This window comes from Gopherus evgoodei, chromosome 4, assembly GCF_007399415.2.
Source record: "Gopherus evgoodei ecotype Sinaloan lineage chromosome 4, rGopEvg1_v1.p, whole genome shotgun sequence".
Classification (NCBI taxonomy): domain Eukaryota; kingdom Metazoa; phylum Chordata; order Testudines; family Testudinidae; genus Gopherus; species Gopherus evgoodei.
In genome coordinates this window covers 154,133,999-154,145,361 of record NC_044325.1, presented here as the reverse complement: position 1 = coordinate 154,145,361, position 11,363 = coordinate 154,133,999, and the positions used below count along the sequence as shown (strand labels likewise).

At 46.6% G+C, this 11,363-nt stretch overlaps 1 pseudogene; it reads left to right on the top strand.

Moving 5' to 3' along the window:
* Positions 1-71: 71 nt before the first annotated feature.
* LOC115651309 lies at positions 72-5,181 on the top strand (annotated as a pseudogene).
* The last annotated feature ends 6,182 nt before the right edge of the window (positions 5,182-11,363 follow it).

Here is an 11,363-nt window from a genome sequence, read left to right as displayed (position 1 = left end):
AGAAGAGTCTATGACTTGTAGTTGAGAGCAAGCTGGGGCATGGTGAAAGGGGGAACACTTAATATTGGGGGATGATAGCAAGGGTAACAGGGCAGAGTTAAGGTTAGAGGAGGGTCTGTATGGGTAAAGGGACAGAGTTAAGGTTGGGGATAGGTGCTGTGAAGGTGTAAGGGGTCAGAGTTAAACTTGCAGGGGTGGACATCTGGAAGCGAGCACAGTTAAAGTTGGAGGAGGCTGAACATGAGTAAATGTCATGTTCTTATTTTTTTTCCTGTAGAGAGAAGATGAGCCACACAGGGAGTTCTGGAGAGGTTGAACTTGGAGCAATATAGAAGCAGGCAGCTCAGACTGAGGGATCTCCAGAAGATCAGCCCAGAGAGCAGAGAGACCTGGGCTTCTATGACATTAGGGGATTTACCTTGGCATTTCCTGAGGAAAGTCATGGCTCTGAATGGGACGGCCAGAAACACAAGGCTTGTGCATGGGGCAACTGATGATCAAGAGACCAATGAGGAGCAGGAAGTACATATTGATTACAATAATCTTTCTATAAGTAACATGGACAGTAGTAGTTCTCTGAACCCCCTCAATGTTCTCTGCACCGTTCTGCTTTGCTCAGAGAGTTTCCTACAGCAGGAGATCCTGTCCAAAATGTCCATGTGCCAGTTTGCCCTCCCTCTGCTGCTGCCTGCCCTTGACACCCCCAAGTGCACCCTAATGCTGTGGGCCATGAGGGACATTGTGAGGAAGTGGAGGCCGCACTCCCTGGCAGAGAGCAGGGGGTTCAGAGAGGAGAGCCTGGTACTCACCAAAATGCCAACCATTTCCTTTGTGCGGCTGGGGAGCTGCAGCTTCTCCAAGTCCAAACTCCTCAATGACATACTGAGCCTTTCGCAGCAGCACCATGATTTCTTTGTCCATTGTGACATGGAGTCTGGGAACGTCCCTCGGGAAATCACAGATGGGCTGGTCGAAATTTCCTGGTATTTACCAGCTGGGAAGGAGAGCTCAGATCTTTTCCCAGAAGCCATCGCAGTTACAAACCTGCACGGAGACATTGAGTCGCATTGGCTGCAGTTCAGCTTTTTAACAGAGGTTTCCTCAGCAGTGTTCATAGTTACTAAGAGCATCAACGAGAGACAATACGCACTGTTATCATCTCTGCAGGGATCAGCCACTAAATACTACTTCATCTTTAACTGCAAGATTGAGAAACCTGAGGAGACCCTGGGATTCCTTTATAAATTAGAGTCAGTGCTGAAACTAGACAAACTAAGCGTGCTGATGAGAGAGAACACCCTAAATCATGCTCAGTTTGTGGAGAAGCTACAGTTCACCATAGGAAGCCTAACGGAGTCCTCCCTCAAGAGAACCTCCATAGCAGACACGGCTGTGACAGCACAAGAATTAGGTATCCGGGTGGATGAGGACTGTGAGGAATGCCAAAGCACGAGCAAACAGGTGGCAGAAATCACAGCGGAAATAAAGGATGTGGCAAAGTACAAAAGGGAAATGTTCAGACTCCCGGAGGATCGGTGCAAAAAGTTGGCCAAGGCAGAGAAAGAGCTGTGCCGAATGCAATGGCAAGGGGACACTGCCACTGGGTTCCAGGCATCTCAGCAAAGAAAGGAATGGTTGGACTTACAGAGTAAATGTGAGCTTACTAATGGGATGGTCAAGTTTATTACTGGGCTAGGAAAACTCTCTCAAGTGGAAACACACTTCTTCCTAAAGTGGATGAAATACCATCTGGGTCATATTGCTCAGAGCAATCTCTCCAGCCTGCAGGCAGACTATAAGGAGAAATGTCATGCTAGAGGGGATGATCCCCAGCATAGAGCACAACTGCATGAACCAATTTCCTCCACTTCTTTAGGGGTTGAGCATTTCATGCGTGGGTTGGGGCAGTTTTATGAAGCTGAATGTGCAATGATGAAGGAAGGAAAAAAGCTAAAAACCCAAAGGCAACTTATCCATCTCCCAGGCATAGCAGCTGACCTGATGCTGGAAGAGTTTCCTCTAGAACTGATCAACGGAGATGTATCTAACATCCCACTACAGTGGGTAACAGATGTTCTGACCCAGCTTCAGGCCAAGCTGGGAGGAAGGTCCAAAATGCTGGTTCTAACGGTGCTGGGAGGGCAGAGCACTGGGAAATCCACCCTCCTCAACACCATGTTCGGCCTGCAGTTTGCAGTGAGCAGTGGCCAACATACACGAGGAGCCTTCATGTCAGTCATTAAAGTGACAGAGAACTTTCAGCAGGAGCTGGGCTGTGATTTCCTCCTGGCAATGGACACAGAAGGCATGAAAGCCCCTGAACTGGCCAAGTTGGAGGACAGTTATTGACGTGACAATGAGCTGGCCACACTGGTGATTGCACTGAGTGACATAACCATCGTTAACATAGCCATGGAGAACGCCACTGACATGAAAGGTGTCCTGCAAATTATGCTAGATACACTTCTGAAAATGAAGAAAATCAAGCAACATCCAAACTGCCAGTTTGTGCATCAGAATGTCAGCGATGTGTCCGCACATGAACAAAACGCGGGAGACAGGTATCAGCTCCTGGAGTCACTGGAAGAAATGACCATAGCTGCAGCTTGTACAGAAAAAGGAATCAGGAAAACGAAATTTCCTGGCATTTTATATAATGATGCAGAGAAACACAATTGGTACCTCCCTGGCTTGTGGCATGGAGTCCCTCATAGACTCATAGACTCTAGGACTGGAAGGGACCTCGTGAGGTCATTGAGTCCAGTCCCCTGCCCTCATGGCAGGACCAAATACTGTCTAGACCATCCCTGATAGACATTTATCTAACCTACTCTTAAATATCTCCAGAGATGGAGATTCCACAACTTCCCTAGGCAATCTATTCCAGTGTTTAACTATCCTGACAGTTAGGAACTTTTTCCTAATGTCCAACCTAAATCTCCCTTGCTGCAGTTTAAGCCCATTGCTTCTTGTTCTATCAGTGGAGGCTAAGGTGAACAAGTTTTCTCCCTCCTCCTGATGACACCCTTTTAGATACCTGAAAACTGCTATCATGTCCCCTCTCAATCTTCTCTTTTCCAAACTAAACAAACCCAATTCCTTCAGCCTTCCTTCATAGGTCATGTTCTCAAGACCTTTAATCATTCTTGTTGCTCTTCTCTGGACCCTCTCCAATTTCTCCACATCTTTCTTGAAATGCGGTGCCCAGAACTGGACACAATACTCCAGTTGAGGCCTAACCAGCGCAGAGTAAAGCGGAAGAATGACTTCTCGTGTCTTGTTTACAACACACCTGTTAATGCATCCCAGAATCACGTTTGCTTTTTTTGCAACAGTATCACACTGTTGACTCATATTAAGCTTGTGGTCCACTATGACCCCTAGATCTCTTTCTGCCATACTCCTTCCTAGACAGTCTCTTCCCATTCTGTATGTGTGAAACTGCTTGTTCCTTCCTCCCATGGCTCCAGTGAACATGGGATACAGTGAGAGTGTGTGTGAGCTAAAGAAATACCTATTTGAATTCATGAGATGATACTCATCTAATAGACCCCTTAAGGACATCCCCCAGTTTAGTGAATGGGTGAAGAGCTTGTGGAATGCTATAAAACATTCAAATTCTACCTTCAGCTTGAGAAATAGCTTTGTGGCTCACACTTATAACCAGCTGTTTGCAAAGTATTCTGAATGGGAATGGGATTTCCGCAAGGAGATTTATCTCGGGGAGTCTGAGCAAGAACTTTTATTCAGAATCAGCCTCAAGCTGAATTAGACCATGTAGCTTTAAGTAGGTTAAAAGATGAAACTTGGCAGAAACTGCAGCAAGAAGAACGGAGGCTCTTGGATTATTTGCAAAAATACATTGAAAGTGGAGCTGCAAATGTGCTTCTGACAGAGAAGTACAGGGAAGATTTCATCAGGAGCACCAATGGCCTGATGAAAGAACTCAGACGGTATTGGTTCAGAAAGTGTGAAGAAGCAGTTGACGGTCAAAGCAGCCCAGAGAGACTGAACCATCAGATCCAAGCCATGAACGTGAAAACAATGAAAGGGAAAGCGGACTGTCTGTTGGGACACTGCAGGAAAAGAAACCTTTCCTCAGAAAGGGACCCCTTTCAAAAGGAGATCAGGATATTCTGTGAGGAGTGTCTGAGGCCTGCCCTGGTGGATTATGTTAATAGGATGCTTGGTATAAAAATAGTGGGCAATTTTCTCAACAGTGCACAGGCGATTGGATATGGCAATCGGAGCATCTTCCAATTTTGGTTGCTGAGCAGACTCCTGAAGGAGATGAACTTTGATGGTTATGTGAAATATATTAATAGCTACCAAGAGTTTGCCATAACTTGGATATGGACACACCTGTTAGATCACTACAAAGAGACTAGGGGCATGGAAGATTTGGAGAGAGAGCTTCTGTCCACAGTAATAAAGAAAATCATGGATGCTCTGGAGAACTCCAAGACTCAGACTGACTTTTTAGGCAGCTTTTTCAAATATTTGCAAAGGGATCTTGTAATGTCCAGGGACAGCTTAGCCAGAATGCAGCTTATTATCACCAAAAACTCAAACCAGTTTCCCAGTGCTATTCAAGTCTTTCTGCGTGCACTTGAGCAGACAATCTTATCTCAGTTTAAAGACTTGGATGTAGAGTCTAAGCTCTCCATCCTGCCTCTGAAGCCCGAAGAGGAGATCTGTAAGCGCATGTTTGGCTGTGGGAAGTGCTGTCCATTCTGCAAAGTCCCCTGTGAAGCAGAAGGCACCAATCACAAAATTCATTTTGCATCAGTCCACCGGCCTCAAGGGCTAATGAAACCCAAGAGAGTCTTCTTACCCTGTTTGGTGCATGGCCCAAAACTTGACTATGCTCCGTGCTATTCCGGATGGCTTATCAGGGATTCCCACGTCCACATAGGTTACTGCCATTGTTTTTATGAAGATAACAATGTCTTGCGCTGTCATTCTCCAGCAGATTCCAGCTGGAAGTTTGTTTTCAAGGAGTTCAACCAACAATTTGCTAGAGAATACGGTGCTAAACCAGCTGATCTGCCCAGGGACTAGGGTAATATAACCCAAGAGCAGGCACTGGAAAGTTTAGAGGAAGCTTTTAAAGGGGCAATCTCAGTGCCAGGTCAAAACTGGCTCCAGGCTGTACAAAAGAAACCTAAGATCTTTCCATGAAACATATTAAATATACTAAATCTTCCACAGCACTGTTTGCATCTGGAATGCTGCTGATGAGTTTACCTCACACTAAATCATTGGCTCATTGTCCCCACCTAGTGGTTGGAGTAGATGTAGACATCTGTGCATCTGCTACTGCCTTTAAGTTACTGGAGCCAGTCTTTTGCCTCAGGCAATATAGACTCACGTTTTGAGATCCAGCAGTTCTGGGTTCAGTCCTCACTGGTGACCCAGCATGTGCTAAGCAAGGTTGGGAAACAATGGATTACACTGACCAGATGAGGAGAATGTCTGGACAACATCTTACGTTGAGAAGAAAGGTTGAGGAGTAATTTACTCCTATAGCTCAAGTGATAGAAGTGCATGCTGGGAAATGGGAGGTCTGTGGGTCAAACCCCACTTATTACCTATAGAAGGAGTATTATAGTTGCATGTGACAGAATTGGATTTCCCAGGTTTCTTTTTAAACACAGATATATTTTATTATTAATTAATTATTATTATTATTTATTTATTTATTATTTATATGAATTGCTGTAGTGCCTAGAAACCCTAATCATGGACTAGGACCCTGATGTACCAGGCACTGTATGAACAAAATAAAAAGGTGGTCCATGTGCTGCAGAACTTGAAATATTTAATTCACACATTGAGAAAAATCTCTCTTCAACTGGGCGTTAGAGTTAAAAGCTATTATAAAAAAGGATGACCCAGTTGTTAAGGTGCTAACGTGAAAGACTCAAGTTCAATTCTCTGCTCTGCCACAGACTTGTTGTGTGACCTCGGGACAGTCGCTTAGCCGCTCTGTGCCTCAGTTTCCCCATCTGTACAATGGAGAGAATAGCCCTGCTCGGCCTCACTTGGGGAGGGCGGTATGGGAACAAACGCATGGAGAATTGTGAGGGGCTCAGATACTACAGTAAAGGAAACTTGTAAATTGATGATGCAACAAAATACAGGTATTCCACTTTTTCACAGTAGCAGATGGAGAGGTAAGAATGACTCCCTGCTGCAGCAACTCAAGGACAAGGTGGAGCTATGGCTGGCCAAAGCTGATCAGCAGGGCAGTGGAAAGTATGTAGCACCCTCTCAAGGGATGTAATAGGGAATCCTATTGACCACTGTGGTTTTTCGCAGCAGAATATGTCAAGATACTTTGCCTGTGTTGGACTGGCTCTGTGCTATGGGGTTATGTTTATAAGGCCTGATCCAAAGGCATGGACCAGGGGTCAGCAACCTTTCAGAAGTGGTGTGCTGAGTCTTCATTTATTCCTTCTAATTTAAGGTTTCCCGTGCCAGTCATATATTGTAACGTTTTTAGAAGGTCTCTTTCTATAAGTCTATAATATATAACTAAATTATTGTTGCAAAGAATCCTGTAGCACCTTATAGACTAACAGACGTTTTGGAGCATGAGCTTTTGTGGGTGAATACCCACTTCATCAGATGCATGCTCCAAAACGTCTGTTAGTCTATAAGGTGCCACAGGATTCTTCGCCGCTTTTACAGATCCAGACTAACACGGCTACCCCTCTGATACTAAATTATTGTTGTATGTAAAGTAAATAAGGGTTTTAAACTGTTTGAGAAGCTTCATTTAAAATTAAATTAAAATGCAGAGCCCCCAGGACCGGTGGCCAGGACCCGGGCAGTGTGAGTGCCACTGAAAATCAGCTCCCGTGCTGCCTTCAGCAAACGTGCCATAGGTTGCCTACCCCTGCCATGGACATTTGAACATCGCTGGACTTTGGAGCAGGCCTGTAACACACAATCCAGCCAGGAATATGGTGCTGATTCAGCTATGCTTTGTCCAGCCAAATGAAGAGCCATATGTGATCTATGTTTCTATTTTGATTATGGGAACAGAGTTTTAGACTGTAAACACCATACTGTCTGTATTCCTTTAAAGAAACTGTATATACACCTCTGCCTTGATATAATGCTGTCCTCTGGAGCCAAAAAATCTTACTGTGTTATAGGTGAAACCGCATTATATCAAACTTGCTTTGATCCACTGAAGTGCACAGCCCTGCCCACCTGGAGCACTGCTTTACCACGTTATATCTGAATTCGTGTTATATCAGGTCGCGTTATATCAGGGTAGAAGTGTACTTCCTTAAAATAAAATTTAAAAAATACTGATTTTTTTTAATCCCATGTAAAACAAGAATAATTTTGCATCTAAAAAACTAAAATGCAGAAAGACCCAAGGGGATGATTTATTTTGTGTGCAGTTTGGTCCTGATTCAGCAAAGCCCTTAAGCCCAGATCCTCAAAAGATCTTAGGTGCCTAATTCCTGTGGGGGGAGGTTAGGTCTCAGGTTCCATCCCTCACCTAGCTGGGCTTCAGTTCTTCTTGATGCTTGCACAGATGCGGAAGGAAAGAACCAGTACATCGAAAGGCACAGCAGGTTTAGAATCATGGCAGGAGCATGTCAGGGAAGGGGCTGTGGATTGAATTCATCGCTGATGTTAAATGGGGATCCAGCCCCTCAACCCCTTAGGCAGCTTCGACCTTCTCAGGTTAAAATTCTAGATACTGTCAGAGCTGTGCACATAATGGATATTTCAGCTCACTGGCTATTCCATGTTTATTTTAAAATATTCATTTTGTGTGGAGCCAAAAACCATTTAAAAAAGAAAATTTGGTGGCTGACTCAAAATGAATTCTTGTCTAACAACATGGCTCATGACTCAAAACGAAAATTTTCAATTTTGAACATTTTTGAAAATAAAAGTTGGTTAACTATGCCCAGGACAATGAGTCACTTTTGCGGGTGTTTACAAGGATTTTCCCATTCCTTTCCCATTCCTGACATTCCTGTGGGTGGAGGGGCCATGCCATGCCATGGGTTCAAAGAACAGCTGCAGGACTCTGCAGCAGATGGGTGAGGAACAGAAACTGCCCAGTCATGTGAAACTGACCAACTTGGATTAAAAATGCTGCCTGCTAAGAGCAGTGCTGGGCTTTGCCTAGCTGATCAAGAAGGAAACTTTGCTCCCCAGCAGGAGAAAGTTCAGTATCCAGATTAAGCAGCTTTATAGACTCCGTCAACCATCGGAGGTGAGAAGGAGGCTGGAGGAGCTTTGTCAGGACAACAGGCGGAAGGTAAAAAGCTGAGGAGCTGTAGGTGGGAGTCTTGGCTCAGATCCACTAAAAAGCCAACAGTAAAATCCATACTTAAGTTCTCTAACTTTATGGCATAACAGGGGACTTTGTTTTAAAGGAGTTATTGCAAGAGATGAACTGATCACTCCCAGAGTTTGGGGATAATTGACTGCAGATTGGGATTCTCTGGTTACTACAGTTCAGCTGGGATCAATCAAATGAGCAAAAGAAAAGACAGTTTAAGGCATAAGTTTCATGACCCAAAATGAAAATTTTCAATTTTGAACATTTTTGAAAATAAAAGTCGGTTAACTATGCCCAGGATAATGAGTCACTTTTGCGGGTGCTTACAAGGCGCTCCTCCCAGGCGTGAGGAGCTGTGTGGGTGAAAGCCCAAAGGTGCTCGGAAGTTGCCATCATGGGCCAGCTGAAGGCAGGAGCTGACCTTTATAGTGAAAGGAAGATGATAGGTCAGGTGGGGATTAGCGATGAAGGGCCTTGAAAGGGACGACAGCAGCTGACATGTGACATGCTAGAGAAGGGGGCAGAGATAGCTCAGTGGTTTGAGCATTGGCCTGCTAAACCCAGGGTTGTGCAGTCAGCCCTTGAGGGGGCCACTTAGGGATCTGGGGCAAAAATAATCTGTCAAAGACAATACTTGGTCCTGCTGTGAAGGTAGAAGACTGGACTTGATGACCTTTCAAGGTTCCTTCCAGTTCTATGAGATAGGTATTTCTCCATATTATTATTAAAGGGAAAGCTAGGGGAGGGATATAGAGAAAGGTGATGTGGACAGAGGGATGGGCCATGTTCAGAATGGCTACATGCAAGACAACATTGCATTAGTCAAGGTCAGAGAGAAGGATGCTTGAGAGCAGAGATGAGGACAGCCTGGACACCAGTTTTACCTATGTCGGTGGATAGGAAAGGCCATATCTTAGAGACATTCCAAAGAACAAATCAGCAAGATTTAGACATGGACCTCTCTCTAGGTCCCACAGGCAGTGACTTTCCAGTGTGCCGGGAGGTGCTCGACCCCAGGCCCTGCCCCCACTCCACCCCTCCCCCCAGTGCCCTGCCCCACCTCTTCACACCCCCTCTCCACCCCGCCTCTTCCTGCCCCGTTTTGCCTTCTCCCCCAAGCGCACCACATCCTTGCTCCTCCCCTGTCTGCCCGAGCCTCCTGCATGCCACGAAACAGCGGATTGCAACAAGTGGGAAGTGTGGGGCGGGAGGGGGAGGTGCTGATCAGTGGGGTCTGCCAGCACGCAGGATGCACTGGAGGGGAAGGGAAAGGTGCTGATGGAGAGCTGCCAGTGAGTGCTCAGCACCCACCATTTTTTCCCCATGGGTGCTCCAGCCCCCGAGCACCCATGGAGTCAGTGCCTATGCTAGGTCCTCACACCCAGGCTGAGTCCAATAGAATGGTGGTGTTGTCCACCGTGATTGAGATAGGAGGTAGGCCCTAGCAGGGAGGACCTGGGGGATAAAGATTAAGAGCTCTCCTTTAACCATGCTGTGCTTAAGCTGATGGATAAACATCCCCGAGGGGATGTCAGAGAGACACGCCAAGACTTTAGCTCGTACAGAAGAAGACAGGGCTGGAGTAGAGAGCTAGATCTGTGAGGTGTCAGCATCAAGACATTAGCTGAGTTTGTGTTGGACGTAAAGCTACGATGTTAATATTTTTAGTTCTGTTTAAAAAATAGAGTTGAGTGCTTATAAGTTATGGTGATAGATATGGTTGAAAATAATACATTCTAAGCCACGAGAGACTCTGATCATTCTGGCATTCGTTTTTTCATACAGATTCGGGGCAAAAGTCAAAATTCTGCATTTTTTTACAACATGAAAAATTCTGAAAAAATTTAGATTCTGAAACGGCAAATTGTTTTGCTTTTAGCCAGTTTGACATTAAACCGCCTCTGACTCAGGTCCTGCAGAGCTTCATGGGAGTGGTAGGCCAGATACCCCATGCCTCTTGAGCACCACCTGCTGCCACGGGTGGTACTGCAGGCCTTTCCCATTCCTGGCACTGCCTCGGTGGGTTGCCAACCTCACCTGGCAGATCTTCAGTGGCTCAGCCCTCTGACTGTCACACAGTCAAAATTAATCCCTTCCAGGATAGCAAAACAGTCTGTCTGCCCTCATCAGCCCCAGGTCTGGGGCTAGGTCAGGACCTGCCACGCTCTGCAGCACCTTTTATCTAAGCTTTCTGGGCTCTGATTGGCTGCATCCGTGCATCCTCTCTAGGCAGACCTGGAGAACCTTCCTCTGTCTCTGCTTGTGTGAGACAGGGTGTAGTAGGACTGGGGATTCTCCAGCAGGGGGCGACGAAGGGCCAGGTGCACCCCGGCACAGGTAGCAATCAGCATCAAATTCCAGGATGCGGGATTTGCATTGAGTATCAGGAAAACCCCTTGTGGGATGCATCACAGTCGGAAATCGCCTCCCAAGACCAGGGCTGGGACCTGGTGCCATTTAAAATTTAAGATTGAGCAAAGCCTTGGAAAGCTGATTGTAGGGAACAATTCTGTACTGGAAGGCAGGGGGGACAGACTATGAATCGCTCATAGTGCCCTGTAGCGCAGCATTGAGGTCAGCACTGACAGCCAGGGGAGAGTGCCCCCTACTCAGTCCCCCATCTGGCACCCTGCGTCACGCAACCTTATCACCAGGCTGAGGTCTGCTCTGACTGCCAGGGGAGAGCGACCCCTACTGAGCCCCCCCATCCCACTCCATGCAGCACAGGGCCCCCTAGTGCCACACTGGAGTCAGCACTGTCTGCCTCAGGAGGGTGCCCCTTATCATCACGTGGGTGTTGGGGACTGTACTGAGTGTGAGGGGGAAGTGCCTGCACCCTGCTCCCTGCACACAGCACCCCCTCGCACCTGACTCCAAGGAACTGCGCTATCAGCTCCCTTTCCCGCCTGCCCCTGGCCAGCCCAACCCCGTTTGGCTCAGGAGAATGGTTCTGACAGAGCCCTGTTGGCCTAGCCAAAGCGTCCCCACGGTTCTTTGCATAGGGCGTGATACCGCCGCCCTGATTAGGTGATTCAGACACATGTGC